Source organism: Cibotium barometz, chromosome 22 (genome assembly GCF_041138505.1).
Source record: "Cibotium barometz isolate CiBa-2024 chromosome 22, ASM4113850v1, whole genome shotgun sequence".
Taxonomy (NCBI): domain Eukaryota; kingdom Viridiplantae; phylum Streptophyta; class Polypodiopsida; order Cyatheales; family Cibotiaceae; genus Cibotium; species Cibotium barometz.
In genome coordinates, this window is record NC_141067.1 from 20,785,577 (window position 1) to 20,804,843 (window position 19,267).

At 39.0% G+C, this 19,267-nt stretch overlaps 1 pseudogene; it reads left to right on the forward strand.

The window, feature by feature from the left end:
• The first annotated feature begins 8,219 nt into the window (after positions 1-8,219).
• LOC147626377 (germin-like protein 8-5 pseudogene) lies at positions 8,220-8,900 on the forward strand (annotated as a pseudogene).
• Positions 8,901-19,267: the final 10,367 nt, after the last annotated feature.

Genomic DNA, 19,267 nt, shown 5'->3' on the forward strand with positions numbered 1-19,267 from the left:
TGGTGGCTTGCAATGGAAATCGAGAACCATGGAAGAACTCAAAATGGCATGTTCTTTTTAGATTAAGAATGGCTTCATGTCCTTCACCTAGAGGCCGTGTTGTTTTTTGTGTTTGCATTACCATCTGCTTCACCCTGCATTCATAAAGCATACTTAGTGTATTAAAGATGATAATTGCATACTATTCTTTGCTAAATTGCACTTCCTACGTACTTTTTGACATTTATCAAACTTTGCAACTCTTGCGACATCTCCTGCAGCTCTCTCTCTCTCTCTCTCTCTCTCTCTCTCTTTGTGTATGTGTGTGTTGTGTGTGTGTGTGTGTGTGTGTGAATGTGATATGTAGACTTATGTTTCCTTAATTATTTTGTTTTGCAGAGTACATTTGAAGTCAATGATGAATTCTTGGAGCGGCATAAAAGGGAGTACTGTGGCGGCGGCTGAGATGTAGCTCTCTCTCACTGCCTAAGCAAATTGTCTAAGGCAAAGATTATAATCTACCACAATGTCATGATAGTTGCAAATTTTTTATTCAAGACATTGTCCATGTTCCTAGATGCAATGATTATTCCTAAAAGTTATGAGAAGATTATTTTGATAGAGAAGTCTACTGTCTTAGAAATTTTTGGATGCTACCCTGGTTAAGGGGTTACTTTCATACATATGCTGCAGTAGCATTGTCACTAGGCATAGAGAACCCAAAGGAACTAGAAGAGTATGGCAAACACCGTTTGCTAAGATATAAACGAAAGCCGAATTCACTGGAATTTCCAAAGTCATTAGAATGGAAAGATACATTGTAAAAGACTTATGTGTTACATCTATCTATCCAACGATGATTAACAAAAATCTTTTGTTCTCTCCATTTGTTTTGTGCTTCTATGGCATCTGAGTTTTTAAATGCTTCGAAACGCTTCAATCTCTTCCTTTCCATATGTCTGAGTGTCTGCATCAGTTTGGATGACCTCAAGGTTTCTTTTTTATGTAGTTGTTGTAGTATCCTGCTATAGAACCATTGGAACACTTCTTGTAGGCTGTTTGCGCCTTAGTTTTTCCACCACCATGTTGTGTGTGCTTGAAATATGCATTTTAAGCCATATAGTGTGATTTCTCGAGTCCTTGTGTGTTCCAAATGCTAGGATCTCCATACTTGTTGATAAAGTAAGGCATGTGGTTGTAGAGAATATGCTTCATAAGAAAACATACAATGTAAGTTAGTATCGAGGGCTAGGAAACAACAGTAAGCTAGAAACATACCATGTAGTGTGTAATGTTGGTGTCAATCTAAAGCATGCATATATGCACATTGGAAAGAGGAATCTCAAACACTGGTTTAAAGTTCTCATCAAAAATTTGTATGTTCGGTGGTCGTCTCCACCACTTAGAGTCCATCACCCTTGCGGAATCCATGTAGTAAAGGCATGGAGACTTTGCATTGGCCCCTTTGCTGCAATTAAATAAGCACTTGAGAGTCTTCAAGTCACCCGCAAGATGCCATTCGACTTGAAATTCCCCCTTTTTCTCTACATGGAGCATCCTAGTTGCATTCATCTATTCTTTGATGAGATTGGGGATATGTATATGATCAAATACCTAAAACAAGGATTCATGGTCCTCTTTCTTGACCTCAAATGAACCTAGCCACCAGATGTTTGACTACACACTAAAATACTTTGGTTCATCCCTCCCTACTGCAATTACAAAGACCCCTATTCATAAGTGTTATTGTGACCCTTTCCATTTTTTTCTCCTTGATAATCTTGCACTCATCAAGCTTGATGGACAAACTGAACTACACCTCCTATCTCCTCAAATGTAATATCATAGAACTCCACCATTCTCTTTTGTAAGAGCTCCAAGTCCATGAATATATTGTTGTGTTCATTGTAGAATATGCTGCCACCTTCTCCCTTAAACTCTCCTACAATGTGGTATGAGTGACCAACATAGTGAAGCCGTTCTGTGTTTATTTCCTCCCTATGTCTCCAAACTTTTGTAGGTGTTGGAAGTAGCTTTACTTTAATGCCTTTAGCCTCAAGGAGGGATGGCACTGACTTCTGGTTCATCCCTACTGCAATTACAAAGACCCCTATTCATAAGTGTTATTGTGACCCTTTCCATTTTTTTCTCCTTGATAATCTTGCACTCATCAAGCTTGATGACAAACTAAACTACACCTATCTCCTCAAATGTAATATCATAGAACTCCACCTCCTATCTCCTCAAATGTAATATCATATAACTCCACCATTCTCTTTTGCAAGAGCTCCAAGTCCATGAATATATTGTTGTATTCATTGTAGAATATGCTGCCAGCTTCTCCCTTAAACTCTCCTACAATGTGATATGAGTGACCAACATAGTGAAGCCGTTGTATTTATTTCCTCCCTATGTCTCCAAACTTTTGTAGGTGTTGGAAGTAGCTTTGCTTTAATGCCTTTAGCCTCAAGGAGGGATGACACTGACTTCTGCATGGCACTATAACTCTTACGACTCACTCCACTTGAATCCATGGTGAATTGAATATCCGCCCGCAGCTGAAACTATATTGTTGGTTATAAATTCATCCACTATATCTCGTTAAACCACCTTCAACTTCTTCTCTTTTATCATTTCTCTTGCCGTTCTTGATGTCACGAATGGTTTTAGTTGCTTTGCTAGATTAAGATTGGGATTGATATTCTCTTTGTCAGGATGTATGACAACCCTACAAATATAGCACTACTCATTACTAACGTAGAGAACATGTAAATCACAAAGAGGCCCAGCAAATAAAATAAGATTAACTGCTAACATAAAAGACATGTGAATGGGAATGCATTTAGTGCAATATTACCTTATGGCTTGGATTCTCTTCTTTAGGCCTCCAGAATCGAGCCTCAAGTTCTCGATGTTTTTGAGCTTTCTTTTTCGTATGTATGTCCAATGATTGTGTCTTTTTCTCTATATTTGCGGAGGTCACTTCTTAGTTTATTGATTTGACATTCTTGTTCTTCCAATCTAACTTTTTGTGTCTTGCATTCACCAGACAAGCCAAGAAGCTCATTTGCTAAGTGTTGTGAATAATGCCTTTCTCTTTCTTACATGTAAGAAATTGACTTGCAATATCCTAGTAGTAAGCCTGTGGCGCCATCACCTGCAAAACATAAGAGAGTTGTGCGATTTGAAAAGGTGAAGCAGTATGGGGGTCAATAGGATAGATGGAGCCATCACACCAAAGGTCTATGTGTTGCTTCCTCAACAACCTCATATGATCTTTAACATCTAATGAGAGCAATAGTTGTCCACTTCTGCGTTTTTGAATGGATGCATACGCACTATCTAGATCAATGTGAAAATGGTACTTCCTCTTAATGCTTTCATGATTAGACTCTTCACTAGAATGAGTGTGTACATGGTTGTTCTCCATTGGAGTGTTCTGAAAATGAGTAAGTATACTATATGATGCAGAGTGAAAGAATATGACTGGCTATGGTAAGAGAAGGCTTGTATTTGTCTTTTGAAATTAGAGATGAAGGTTCTAATTCCCTCCAAACTGTCTTCCCTCTTGAACTAGCTTTATTCTTGTAGTTTCAAATGTATCATTTCAAAGAAGGTTCCCACGAACTTTAAGACGACCGCCTGGGAGAAAATTTACCTCTCTGGCTCAGAGACTACACTTTTATGACTTTTACATTCTCTTTATTTTAATATTTCAAGATTTTTTCTAGAGAGAGAAAATAAGAATCGACCATTTTCTTACAAGGCCCTACAAATGACCTCCAAAATGTCCTAATGCTTGTCACTTTTCTTACATGGTTAAAGAAATATAGGAGATAGAGCCCACTTGTTTTGAGTAGATACTTTGAAAATGGGAAGATGCCATGGATGCAAGTATGATATGAGAATTAGTGTGATATGGAAATTAGTGCATTTGACCAAGGATAAGAAGGGAATTGGATGTAAGTGGGTTTACAAGATCAAGCATAATTCAGATGGATCTGTATATGAATAGATATTAAGACTAGTTGATGCACAGACATCTAGCATTGACTATGAGAGGAGATCTTCAGTCTGATTATGAGAGCTATCAAATGGTTAGTCTTTACATTAGATGGGTATAAAGAATGCATTCTTGCATGCTAATTTGCAAGTTTACATGATGATGTAGCCACTAGGTTATGAGAGCAATGCACATCCAAATTTTGTGTGCAGTTTATGCAAAGCCTTGTATGGCTTGAAGCAGGCACCCAAAGCATGGTCAAACAACATCGGGAAATATCTTGTTACCATATAAAGGAAGCCATATTGATTGATTTTTCCTCTTGTATAATCTTCTTTAGGCTACTAATGATAAAATATATAGGTTACCTTAAGTTCGCTTACCATGTCAAAGTCGAGAGAAGAAGCAGTGGATCATTTATGAGCCTTCACCTTCTCTTATTTTTCTACTTCACTACATTTTCCATATACGATTAATCTATTAGGATAACCCCTATTTTATGTAAGGACCTTTCCTAAACCGCTCTACACCTATATTTCTAGATTTGATGAAGCTAAGTTCATAAATTCCATCTACATGGTCCTATTAATGGTTCCACTTTCAAACACGAATACATTTTAGGCATCATCTTTTATTTTTTCATTAAAAACATATTTTCAATAAAAAAATATATTTTTAATTACTTCATCTTTTAAAAACATATTAACCTTTTTTATATTACATGAAGTAATTATTTTTGTATGCATCAAATTTTTTTTAAACGTAAACCGGTAATTCATACCTTAACAAGTGTACTCTTTAAAACTATTACAACTATTTATACTTAGTTTTAAATTTCTGATTATATGCTTATCCAACCTAAGTTTATTCTACATTGATAAATTTCCATAAACTAAATTTAATCCACGTTTGTATACTTATGTATATAGTTTATAAAAGAAAATTGGATACTAGTAGAATTTTAGATCTTATTTTTGAACAAAAGTTAATTTAGTAATGTTAGTTTAAAAAATCAAATACTTGAACAAATTATAGACCTTAATATTTATATAGTTACTTTTTAAAAAATTTAGTGTAATATATAATAAGAAACAAACCTGATGGAGGATATAGAGATAAACTATAATTTAAAAATATAACTAGAAATAGAGTGCATTTTAGGACATGGGTTTCTCCTTATTTTGTGTAATGCAATGAGTTTTTGATCCAATGCATAACAGTTAGGCTTGAATTGTGGCTACAAATGCGAATGCAACGCATGAAGCTTTGACATGGATTAGTCCCCAATAATATGCATACCAAATTTTGATCCCATAAATTATAGTACAAGGGGAGATCCTCCCCAAAAAAACTGTTAGTATCCACATGATTAAAGCTCATGTATGGTGGGTGGAACATGTCCATGATGTGAGTGTAGGAGAAGAACTTGTGCAAAAACAAATGGAAATTCAGGTTCAAGCCATGGCCATGGTGCCCCTTTGAGAGAGAGAGAGAGAGAGAGAGAGAGAGATTAAGAGACAAAGCGAGATGTGATAGCCAACAATTGAGAGAGATTGCACATCACAATGACGTTTGTACTATGAGAATAATTCCACCATGTATAAGAGACATAGGGAGATGTGATAGTAGCCCAACAATTGAGAGAGATTACACATCACAATAATGTTTGTACTATGATAATAGTTCCACCATATATAACAATAATGATTGTATTATGATAATAATTCCACCATATACAATGATTATATAGGTATGAGGGCCTTATCTTATATTCTTTTATTAAGGGGTTGTTCACACAGCACTTGACAATTACTAGACTCCGAAATATCCAACAAAACCCTCTTCAGAGTGAAGTGTCAGCTAAGAGTGATACATAACCTTCAATATGATGATTTGGGCTCTTAGATTGCAATCATGTAATACAAAAACACACAATGATGCTAACACATGAAATTCTCATGTTAGGTCCAATTGCGTACATTAGTCTGTTTATAGACAATCCTCTCTCTCTAAGTAGGGAAAGTAAGATAAAAAGAAGCAAACCCTTCTATAGAAGGCTTATAAAAAAGATATCCAAATATTGAGATGTTGGGAGACATCCCTAGCATATAACCCATAAATCATACAAAATTAGAAGATAATGTTGGAAGTTTGAAAAACTCACCACGTTGGTGTAATGTCTATGAAGATCATCCTTTGATGTCATTACCAAGCGATTGACACTTGGAATATCATTTTGCATCTCAAGGGCCAAGGGAGAGTACCTCTTAATGCTCGATTTAAAAGCTATAATGAAGGATTTGTTGTTGATGTGGCATGGTCGCTTTAATGCAAAAGGATTTGTTGTTGATGTGGCATGGTCGCTTTAATGCAAAAGGATTTCTTGTGGAAAAGCTCCAAAAACTTATCGGTGTGCAAGGTCTTCAATTTGATGAAGTGCCGAATTCTTGATTGTGTAGAGGCTATACTTACGCCAACTTTACCCTAATTTTTGAAAAGCCGCAATTTCTTGTGGCTTCAAGAGCTTAAATTTGTTGGTTTTTTCCATACTTGAGAAAAGCATTAAATTTTTTTTCAAGGCAATGCCTCTGATTTGATGATTATGCAATGCTCCCCCACCTCCCTAAAAGCATATGCAAAAATGTAGTGTAGTTTGGAGGAAGCGATTAACGCAACAAATGAAGGGGGTGGATATATATGGGAATATCAACTCACAAGTCAATGATTTGGAACTTGAGAACTTCAAAAAACTGAAGGTGATTAGGGTTAATCACTCGATTAACCCTAATCACCTTCAGTAATCGAGTGATTAACCCTAATCACTCGATTAGGATTAATCGAGTGATTAGGGTTAATCACTCGATTAGTAAAGGAAATCGATGATTGCTTGGTTTTCATCACCCACTTGATGGTTTGCCTTTAAACTTGAAACTCATTTAGCTTGTATCACCGATTAGAAGACCCTAAGAGAAATTGTTCATTTTACATGTAGCCCTCAATGCTATAAATTATGTTTTTCCATGAGTTTATGATGTGTTTTCACCACATTTTCTTTGAGTTGAAATAAGCCCCTCGAGGCTCTGTGTTATCTTCAAAACACACTAAAAATCTCAAAGAATGATTCTCTATAGAGGGAGAACAAGGAAAAACATTGCCAGGGGGTGCCTAGGCAAAGAGGAAAAAAGGGTTCTTACTAAATGAAAGGTGATTAATGGGAGTATCATGGATCAAGGCTCTGATACTATATTTGTGTTTGCATGATTAGAGCTCATGTTATGGTGGGTGGAAGGTGCCAATGATGTGAGTGTAGGAGTAGAACTTGTGCAAAGAGAGATGGCGGTTCAAGCCATCGAGATAGTACTTAGAGAGAGGGATAGAGAGAGAGGGAGAGGGAGAGGGAGAGAAAGATGTGATAGCTAATAATAGTGAGAGATTGCATAATGCAACAATGATAATACTTTCACCATGTACAATGATTTATAGAGGCACCAAAGCCCCATCTTATGTTCTCTTATTAAGAGGGTGTTCACACACAAGTGGGTGGACACTTAAAATATCCAAAGAAAAATGTGCCTTTTGTGCCTTTAAAATGTGGCAAACACTTAGAGAGCTTAGGTTTGTTTCACCCCTACTAGCACATAGACCCCCCCCTCTCTCTCTCTCACCCCTACTAACACATCTCTCTCTCTCTCTAAGATTCATCAGAAAAAAGGAAGGAAGGCGAGTCACAATTCTCTCTCTCTCTCTCTCTAAAAGATTCATTTGAGAACAGGAAGGCGAGTCACATTCACACCCGTGTCACGTGTGGTCCCAACTTCCAAAAGGACTTGGACCAACAAATTATGTTGACTCCTTCAACTTGGAGTCCTGCGTGGCACGTATGGCCGGCACATCCGTGGCACGTAGAGGATAGAAGACTACAGCGAGCGTCAGGATACAACATAAATCACAAGGTGATGGTCGGAGACTACGTCAATCACTGTGACGTCCTCCCTTCCGGCAGATCAGATAGCGGGAACGTCGACTCTTTCTTAGAGCGGATAGGACTGGTTCCTTGGAGAGCGGATGATAAGACTCGTTCTTTCCAGCCAGCGGCGTCGTGCAGCATATAAATACGACGTCAGGCGCATGAGGATCGGCGTAGCCTATTCTTCTGATCATCTATCTCCAATATCACAGCTTTCGCTCCTCATCATCTCCAATATCCCAGCGTGCTCACAGTCCGCAAGCCACAGCTATGGCAGCAGCTAGCAGCTTTCTGCTTCTACTGGCGGTGATGCTCATGTCTCCGCTCATATTAGAAGTGAGGGCCGCGGATGAAGACCCTCTGCAGGACTTCTGTGTGGCGGATAACACCAGCATGATCACCCTCAACGGGTTCGCCTGCAAGCCGGCCGATGAGGTGCAGGACGCCGACTTCAAGTTCACGATGCTTGAGCATCCCGCCAAACCTATCAAAGGGCTGGGCGTCTCCGTCAACCTGGCCAGTGCAGCCAACTTCTTTGCTCTCAACACGCAGGGCCTGTCCATCGCCCGCATCGACTTCGACCCCAAGGGATTAAACCCGCCCCACGTTCATCCCCGCGCCACCGAGGTGCTCTTCCTGGCCAAGGGCACGCTCAAGGTGGGCTTCGTCACCGCCACGCCCAACAATACCCTCTTTGAGCAGACCCTCGCCCCCGGCGATCTCTTTGTCTTCCCTCGCGGCCTTGTGCACTTCCAGCTCAACCCCGACGAGCACCAATCCGCCCTCGCCATCTCCGCCCTCAATAGCCAGAACCCGGGCACCTCGCAACTCGCCGCCGCTCTCTTCGACGCCTACCCACCCCTCCCCGAGGAGGTGCTAGAGATAGCCTTCGGCATCGGCAAGGATGAGGTGGAAAGCCTCATTGCCAGCGTCGCCAAAACCCTTTCTTAGCTTGATTAGACGCCGCCAACTTATACACGCACGCTCTCGTGAATAAACTACCGTCACAAAGTTCTCTCTCGTGAATATTTCTTTTGAAATAATGACACTGTTTTCTTATCTCACGTGATTGACAAAAAAAACTACATGGGCCATGGCCTCACAAAATTTTATGAATATTGCCCATTGTGTAACTAGGTTTTAAAAACTTGCTTATCACGTTTTTAGAATATAACTATACCTTTACAACTTATACACACTCATAGGTTTATGAAAGAGAGAGAGAGAGAGAGAGAGAGAGAGAGAATGTGTTCTTCATAATCAATCGAGATGATTGAGATCTAGATTGAGATTCAAATCAAGACTCTGAGTGAGATCAAGGTCAAGATTGAGGTTGAGACAAATACTGTGCTTGGTTATAGTGTTTGGGAAATTTCATTTTAAGTCCCTACAGAGGCTAGAATGTGCTAAATTGTTATATTTGAGTCTCTACAAGACGAGAGTGAAAGTGTGAGTGTAAGTGTGTTATAATAATTTTCTAAGATTAAAATTGTGATAAGCTCTCTACTACAAAGGTTAAAAGAGTCTGTACAGAGATTATTGCCCATTGTGTAACTAGGTTTTAAAAACTTGATTATCACGTTTTTAGAATATAACTATACCTTTACAACTTATACACACTCATAGGTTTATGAAAAAGAGAGATAGATATTGGGAGAGAGAGAGAGAGAGAGAGAATGTGTTCTTCATAATCAATGGAGATGATTGAGATCTAGATTGAGATTCAAATCAAGACTCTGAGTGAGATCAAGGTCAAGATTGAGGTTGAGACAAATACTGTGCTTGGTTATATTGTTTGGGAAATTTCATTTTAAGTCCCTACAGAGGCTAGAATGTGCAAAATCGTTATATTTGAGTCTTTGCAAGACGAGAGTGAAAGTGTGTGTAAGTGTGTTATAATAATTTTCTTAGATTGAAATTGAGCTCTCTACTACAGAGGTTAAAAGAGTCTCTACAGAGATGCAAGTGCAATGCGAGTGATGGATCGCGGGTGGTCGGATGGATCAAGCTTCTTTTAGAGTAATACATGTCATTAACGAAGAAAACATAAGTTGTTGATAATGCACAAACTGTGAATGGGAGATATAACTTGATATCTTACCCTTATAATGACATGCCTCATTTTTGGGATACTCCCCAATGGGATAATCTAACCACCAAGGGCAATATTCCTTCTCCCAATCACTAAGCCCATGATCTTGCATCGAAGAGGGAAAAATGCATCCCTTCCTAGAAGAATCTATCCACTCCTCGAGAAAATCTGGCATATCCTCATCAATAGAGTGCTCATCATGTAGCTTCACTTATTAGGGGACATTTGAACATATTTTGCGACTTTTACTAATAAAAGTAATTAGCAACGGACCAATAAGAATAGAGGATCGTGCACATTTGGTCTCCTTTGAATATAGCGAGGGAGACTAGGCTTTAGGGAGGGGGACTAGGCTTTCAGTACTAATAATTACACTTGTCCCTTTAAAAAAGTAGAGGGTTTAGGGTAGGTATGGTCCTACCATTTTTGTGGCTCAAAAGTCCTTAAAATTTTGAAATTTTTGAGATCCCCCGAAAACTCACTTTTCCCCCCAAAAACCCATCTTTCATTTTCAAGTCCCCTTTCCCTCTTGAACGTCCAAATCAAACTCTTCCTCCCTTCCTTTTCCATCTCTGTCTCATTTGCCCAACCCTAATGAAACCATTAAGGCCCGAAACCCTAAACTTTCTCCTCCATCTTAATCTCTCTCCCTTCTTAGAGCTCCATCTCTTTCATCTTCAAGGCTTCCGTAAAACCCTGGTTTGCACATCATCTTTGACCTCTTTCTTTTTTACTATAACCCTAACCTTTCTACTCTAGCTTCCAAGAAGATATGGCCGCACATCATCTTTGATCTCTTTCTTTTTTACTATAACCCTAACCTTTCTATTCTAGCTTCCAAGAAGATATTGCCGCACCAAGAAGACTAAAAGACGAGATTGAGGAGATATCCCTACACAACAAGAAGGACGATGATGGTGCTTGGGTCGGAGAGGCATTTCGTAAGAAAACCCTAGTTTGCACATCATCTTTGATCTCTTTCCTTTTTACTATAACCCTAACCTTTCTACTCTAGCTTCCAAGAAGATATGGCCGCACATCATCTTTGATCTCTTTCCTTTTTACTGTAACCCTAACCTTTCTACTCTAGCTTCCAAGAAGATATTGCTGCACCAAGAAGACTAAAAGACGAGATCGAGGAGATATCCCTGCACAACAAGAAGGACGATGATGGTGCTTGGGTGGGAGAGGCATTTCGTAGGATCGCTTGTGTTTATCTATAGCCTGCTCTGCTACAATCGGGCCTCACCGACCTCGATGACAAAATGTACTGGAGCACCATAGGAAAGGTCGTTTACAAGGCTTCAAGAAGGCAAGCAATGGAAAACTAGTGGCCATGGTACAACATGTTTACACATGTTGTACCATGTTTACACATGTTGTACCATAGTTATATTCTAAAAACATGTTTACACATGTTTTTAGAATATAACTATACCTTTACAACTTATACACACTCATAGGTTTATGAAAAAGAGAGAGAGATATTGAGAGAGAGAGAGAGAGAGAGAGAGAGAAAGAGAGCATGTGTTCTTCATAATCAATCGAGATGATTGAGATCTAGATTGAGATTCAAATCAAGACTCAGAGTGAGATCAAGGTCAAGATTGCGGTTGAGACAAATATTATGCTTGGCTATACTGTTGGGAAATTTCATTTTAAGTCCCTACAGAGGCTAGAATGTGCAAAATTGTTATATTTGACTCTCTGCCAGAGGAGAGTGAAAGTGTGAGTGTGTGAGTGTGAGTGTGAGTGTGAGTGTGTGAGTGTGAGTGTGAGTGTGAGTGTGAACTCATGTGAGTGTGAGTGTGAGTGTGAGTGACTTCAAGATAGAGACTGGAAGGAAAACCATCAAGGAAGTCCTAGTGCAGCATATATATATATGCATAATGAGCTTGTGCTTGACAATCCAGATGACAAAAAATTACCCTCGCATAGACCAAACTGTAGGTTAATCTATCCCTTTGTCAATCTTTCATTTTCTCATATAATGGTCTAATCAACTGTGTAAACTATCCACATCTATGGTTGAAGATGTGTACCCCTCATCTCATATGAGGAGTGGGAGCCAGTTCAGTTCATCATTGGCATTATGAATGTGGTTCACGCACACATTGGTTGGCTACAGTATGAGGGAAGGAGAAACAAAAGCCTTGTAGATATAAGAATCTTTTTCTATCATCATTTCTATCGTCTGGTAAACAAGAAACACAATCGTGGCTGCTTGGAAGAGCTACCTTTGCAAGGTGAGTGGTCCTACATGGGTTGGCCTATCCCATACCCCTCAATAATGGAGTCAGCCAAGAGCAACCTTTTCAAGGATGTGCAACGCTCTCTATGAGGGAGCATTCCAACTCGTGTAGTAAAAATTATTGTTTATCTACCAATTACTATACTCGTGGAACTTTTTAGCTTATTTTAGGTGAAGATAGCAAGAACCATGCTCCGTCTGCAAAGATTTGGACACATTCCTCTTAGTAAGACTTCTTGATGAGGGATGGCCAAGTAAAGTTTTTGACGATATCCATTGTAACATTGCACTGGAGACAATTGCGAAGTACATGATTGCAACTCAAACTTTTATCTTGTCCTTCTGGTATAGCAGGTTACGTTACATCAATGGAGAGTTGGTACCAATGGATCAGGAAGCCGCAATTGCAATGGACAACAAAGTCATACACATTGAAGTGAGTGATGAAGCTTCAACACTGGTGACAATTGTTTCTATACGAGAGAAATGCAATTTACAAGAGCTAAGGAAGGATATTGTCCTTACAAGACACACCGGCACACTTTAATTTCATTCACAATGGAAGAAAGGTTCTCCTTAGAAGGGAGCGACTAATACAATGTAAATAATTGGGTAACACAATCAAAATCACTCCTACTTGACAATACTCACTCCAATGTACTCTTCTAACATATTTAATCAAGTCTATCTTGTTAATGACACTCCTACTTGACATTACAAATTTGAATGTACTCTTTTAACATAATTAATCAAGAGCCTTTTGTTCGAGGCAGTACTTTTAAAAAACAAGACAATGTATACTATTTTCCAAGACACATTACTTGAGTGAGAATAGAACAGTTGAAGACATTACATTACAAAAAAGGATTTCTCATTACATAATCTTGTACAAAGTCTTTTGATTTGTACAAGCCATCTAAATATGGAATCAATTGTTCTTCCAAATAAACATCATCTGCATTACCTTTGAAAGAAAGGGTGATATCCATGTTCCAATGGGATTATACATAGCCTTCTCATGGGCATGCCTAGCTACACGACCACTACTCACCCACGAAGCACCAACCTCATTGGCTTTGAAACTTTGCCGTCTAATAGACCCAATTCTAAGTGCATGTGGTGCTATGGAAAGGATGTGAGATGTGGCACTCACCTTACCCTTCATTTGGGAGCTGCTTTGGCTACCACAATAGCCCGTGGAGTAGCCAAAGCCAAAGCATCCACAGAGTTCTCTTCTTGTTAACTGTATAGGAACGATGAACACTTTATAGCACCGCCATGCTAGCTCTCCTCTCTTTTTGACCTCCAATGTCAGAAAGCACCCTGCAGTTGGTGGCCATGTTAGGCAGATCGATCAAAGCACCAAGCACGCATGCTTGCGATGAAGGCGTGAGGTCTTTGAAATAGGATTGGAAGATTGCGTGAGCATGACGATGCACCTCTGACTTTGATAGTTATTTCCTATCCACACTATGGGCACCCAAAGGAGGAGGGTGGGTTCTGGTGGAAGAGAAGGGCGCCCAAAGGAGGGGGTGGGTTCTGGTGGGAGAGAAGGGGGCTCAAGAAGGGCGGGTTCATGTGGATTATCTAAACTAAGGGATAGTGCGGGGAAAGTTGTCCAAGCCTCACACATGGTATGATATCTAGGCTTTGAAGTTTACCAAGCCTAGATTTCCAAACCTTAATAGGATTGGTTTTAGACTTGAAAAGAAGAGAGTGGACACAATATGGAAATTTTCACTGGGGAGGATTGAAAATGAACCTTCCCATAGTCAAATTAAGTCATTTTTTTAAATAAATTCATGCTAATAAGTATATTGATCCCTATAGTTTTTAGATTGAAAGATTCAATATTTAACTTTCTAGAATTAAATTACAATTGATTTAATGGGCCTCTAACAATCATAACAAATTTTCCAAAGTAAATCTACAAAAATCCAACTGTTAGATTTATAATTTTACCTTAGATCCACATTCTTCTAATCTTCCCCAACCTAATCATCACTAGATCCATAAAAACTAAGGGTAGATGTGGTGGGAGGACAAAACAGTATGTTTTTTAATAACAATTCTAATGCCTTTTAAATAATATACAAAATAGTAGAATACATCAAAAATTACTCAATAAATCAAGTTAAGCTCTATATTATTTGAATTTGTGATATGCAAATTGGGAACATCATATCAGTAATAATGTAAAAGTTATAGGCAATTTACTCACATTCAGTGTACCTATCCAAACCTCCGAGACAGGGCCTGTATACAATTTTGGTTCCCAAAGAAAAGGGGATTTGCAATTATTGGATTTTCGATCAAATTATAGTTTTAGTTGCCCAACTTTGCATATGATGCTTCATTAGAAGACCTTGAAGTGAAACTCCTTCGCTAAAACTAGGAGAGATTCGCTATTCTTGTTGAAAAAATGCTTGTTTTCAGGCTAAACGTGCCCATTAAACGAAACTAGATAACCTCATCTTGCAACCACCCAATAATGATGTTGGTTGAGATGATGTGGCAGGGCTAACAACATTTCTCTCTACAAAGATAAAAATTATGCTAATTGGAATCTAGCTAAGAGGAAACCTCCCCGACTCAGGATTGATTTAAAAGATGGGTGGAGGCAGAATGCAAGCCAATGCCACAATCAATGAGGAATTACCTTTGCCTCTCTCAAGGAGGATCTAGAATTGGTTGGACGAAGGCAAGGAGGAAGGGATGACTTGCCCGAACTAGCTGAAATTCTTGTTAATTAGATGGGAAAGTATTATGTATAACAATTTTGCACATTCTAGCCTCTATATAGGGACTTAAAATTAAATTTCCCAAACAATATAACCAAGTGCAATATTTGTCTCAACCTCAATCTTGACCTTGATCTCACTCAGTCTTGATTTGAATCTCAATCTAGATCTCAATCATCTCAACTAATCATGAAGAACAGCTTACACACTTACAAGCCAAGGCACGAGAAATAGTAAAAAAGACTGCAAAATACCACTTCGAAATGGGTAGAAGAACATGCCTTAAAGTAGAAACCAAAAGAGAAAACAAAACCTTCTAAACACACCCAAGAAAAACGAGGGACAACAAACTATCTAAACCAAGGTTGAATTAAAGGACATGGTAAAGGAGCATGTGGAGGACATAAACCCAAAAGAGCCAAAAGCTCACATGATGCAGAAGCATCCACCTCAAAAGCCACCACACAAACCACAAGACCCATATATGCAACACAGGATATCAAAGCCCAAAAGAAACTTCGATCTCATTGCATGGGCAAACATAAAGAAAACCCGACGATCCAAAGAAAGTCAGAAGATGAAACAAGGTCTAGTACGTCACTTAGTGAGGATGAAATAAGCTCTGATTCGTCACTCAGTGCACTTAATAGACCAATCAAGAAACTAGAATCCACCCAACCACCCCAAATTGAAAATCATGATCATATGACATATGTGGAATACAAAAAGCAAGCTCAAGAGAGCATCCTTAGCATGGTTGAGTGTCTTACGGGATCACCTGTTGTGATTGAACCTCATAATGACAATCCTAAAAAAGTAACCAAAATACAAAAACAGAAGGAGTATCGCTTTCCCTTTCAAGAGGAAGACATACTCTCTACAGAAGAGTCATTAGAGATAGATTGCATGAATTATGCAGTTGACAAAGCACATGAGGAATTTGATGATTCCCTTAGTCTGTCAAAACCTCATTTGGAGGAATGCTCTTCTCTCATGGTGGTGAAGCCAACATAACATCAACACTTGCACCTTTAAGGGCTCAACATAAGTTATACCAAGACATAAAGAGCTCCATAGAACGAGACTATGACGATTCACAAGTTTTCAAACATATCTCATTTAGAATTGTGAGAGGACCAAGTGTGCCATTGTACACATTGGGTACTCTTGAACAAGATGAGAGCCAAAAGAGGACGAAAGTGAATGGGAATATGTGAATGGGAATATGTGAATGGGAATATGAAATAGAAACGAGATCTGATGCTAAAACACAAACTAAAACATCCATGGTTCCTCTTGAAGATTCTATCATGATATGGTTGGATTTTCCTACAAGCAATGATGTTAAGTGCAAACACACATTAATTAGCCCTCCAACTAGTCATAACATTAATTAACCCTTGAGCTAGTCATAACATCATGACAATAGACACTTGGATATCATTGGGACAACGCAAACTTATCCCTATAGACAATGGTCTTACAAGAGGAGCCAATGGACAAAGCATTGAGGTTCCGGGTTACTTTAGCTATGCTACTCAAACAATCGGTGGAGATATGGAATTTACATTCCATGTTACCATAGATTCCCTTGAGTATGATGTTATCCTTGGTGGAACTTGGATACATGACTCGTTGTATTCAATTGATGACTCCATGCAAATAGTCACCTTGAACACTCCTGCAGGCATTGTAGAATTGCTATTATGGGAGGAAGAGACCTTGGAGGAGTTGTAACTTCCAACATATCTTATTGAAAAGATCCCTAGGATTCTGGTTGGATTGGAACTTCCCAATAACATCACCTCAGCTCAAGCACAGCTTTATCAAACATGAGAACACAATCTCATGACCCTCGATTTATGGGATTTGTTAGGTCAACCAACACTCATGGCTCATCCTGGAAGAATTCCTTACACAGGACTTGAACATGCCATGTTTGGGATACTTTGAACATAAAATGTATATTGAAACTAATCCCCTTACTTGCAAGTTTTTAGTATGTGTTAGAAGAAGATCTGATCTTGGGACACAAATGGACTATTGCTACCCAAGCACCACTGTGCTTTGCCAACAATAGGGTCATCATGATGGTCAATAGCACAAAGTTGACTATACCATACTACAAGGAAGAGGATCCAACCTTAATGGATTTCTATGATGTTGAATGCAAAAAGTTACAAGCCTCTTTCACAAAAACTCCTCTACACAATGACCTACCATCTGCGTCATCGTACGACCAGCTCTAAAATAAAGCATCTACTCCTGCAACCCCATCGTCACCAACAAAGTTTGATGCCAAAACCTCTCAGTCAGCAGCTATTCTTCAAAAAGTTTCCCATGCGCAACCATCTATATTTAACAAGGAACTCAAAGGAAAATCCCCGGAGCCAATGCCTCTTTATTAATAACAAACCTCACCAAAGGAGATGGCAATATGCTCAAAAGCCTCATCATCAAATGCCACTCTGCAAGATACTCGAACCTCATCATCAACGCCCATGAGTCTCAAACCTACAGCCTCAGCACCAACTAATGTGAAGGAAGGCTCACAACTTCCACTTCAACCAAAAAAAAAAATCCACCAAGACAACAAAAATCAAGATATCTTAATGGTATCAAAATGTAGGTGGGAAGTAGCTACTTGTAGCTCAAGGCTACTATAAAGGTGCCAATTGAATTTTGGTGCCTCGATGATCAAAGCCTCTTCCTCAATGTAGCGCTCAAAAGCCAAGGAAAAATAAAAGTACCCTCCACAGCAGCGTCCACAAAAGCCTATGCGAGTTCCTCAATAAACTCCACCAAGTCAACAAGTGTGGGTACCAAAAAGATTACTGCAAGCACAAGGATACTACCAAGATAATACAAAATCTTAGATTCCCAAGCACATCAAAAAGTCCCCTTAACCTATTCAAAGAAACAAACCTCAACACCAAAGGCATCAACCACCAGTTTATAATGTACATCAGAGTTGGGTGCTTGTGCGTGTGCTTCAACAACAAGGATACTACGATGGTAATCCCATCATATGGTTGCCAAAATCGAACAATGTGAAGAAAGCTTCACCATGGACTTCAACCTCAATAGCTTCACCTAAAGTTTGACAAGAATGGAGACCCAAGCAACACCAAGCAAGTCACTCAAACACTCTCGTGCATTCAGCACCTATACAAGAGCTTGTGTGTTCAAGAAACCCTAATGGTAACCAACCAGCAGTCTTATCTACCGCCTCGATAACATTTGAGCCAAAAATTCAAGAATCAATTCCCACGTCTGCAAACAGAGACTTATGGGTGCATTAAAGACAAACTCAAAATTCTCTTTTCACCCCTTTAGATGGGAAGCATAAGTGCAGAAGCTACGCAGCAGACATAAGCGTAAGTGCAGAAGCTACACAGCAGCAGATATTAGAACTTATTCTCCCAAAAAGGAGAGTAGCCATAAGAACCTATTTCTTATATAAGGTGATAGTTTTTTTTTAAAACACAAACACAAGGGAGTCACACATATGGCCTACCAAAAAACTCCCAAGGATCTTTAAGAGCCAAAATATTCTGTTAAGCTTATAGCTTACTATTCTTTTGGCTAAATTAATGTAGCAGCTGCTCCATGAGTACATATCCACACTCATGCACTGGAGAACATTTGCACCAAATCCTTACCATCGACAAATTTCTAGGCACATGGGGGGGCCATGGTGGGCGAAAGCCCGGTTAATAGTGCAACCCATCGCCTGGAATTTTCTTTCAAATTACAAACCTCTCCAAATGATGCTACCATCTTCACAAATCAATGATCTTCAATCCTTAGTGAAGATATCTATATAAGCCTCGCAAGTTGATGTAATTCTTTTAATCCTCGTCAACAAGTGGTGACTTCGACACAGAGTAGTTCAATAAGAGTCTATATGACTCACTTCTTGTACTTCATGTATATCTCCTTCATTAGAGCACTTAAATATACATAAAAACATAAAAATCGCATATGAAGAAGCATGTGGGAATAGGTCCTACTCAACAAGTCTATATGACTCACTTCTTATACTTCATGTATATCTGCTACATGTACTTCATGTATATCTGCTTTATAAGAGCACTTAAATATACATAAAAACATAAAAAGCACATAGGAAGAAGCATGTGGAAATAGGTCCTACTCAACAACATTTGATAAGAATCCTGCCACACAAAAAGGGACATCATCGAAGGCCAATTTCTTCAAATGATGAATGTCG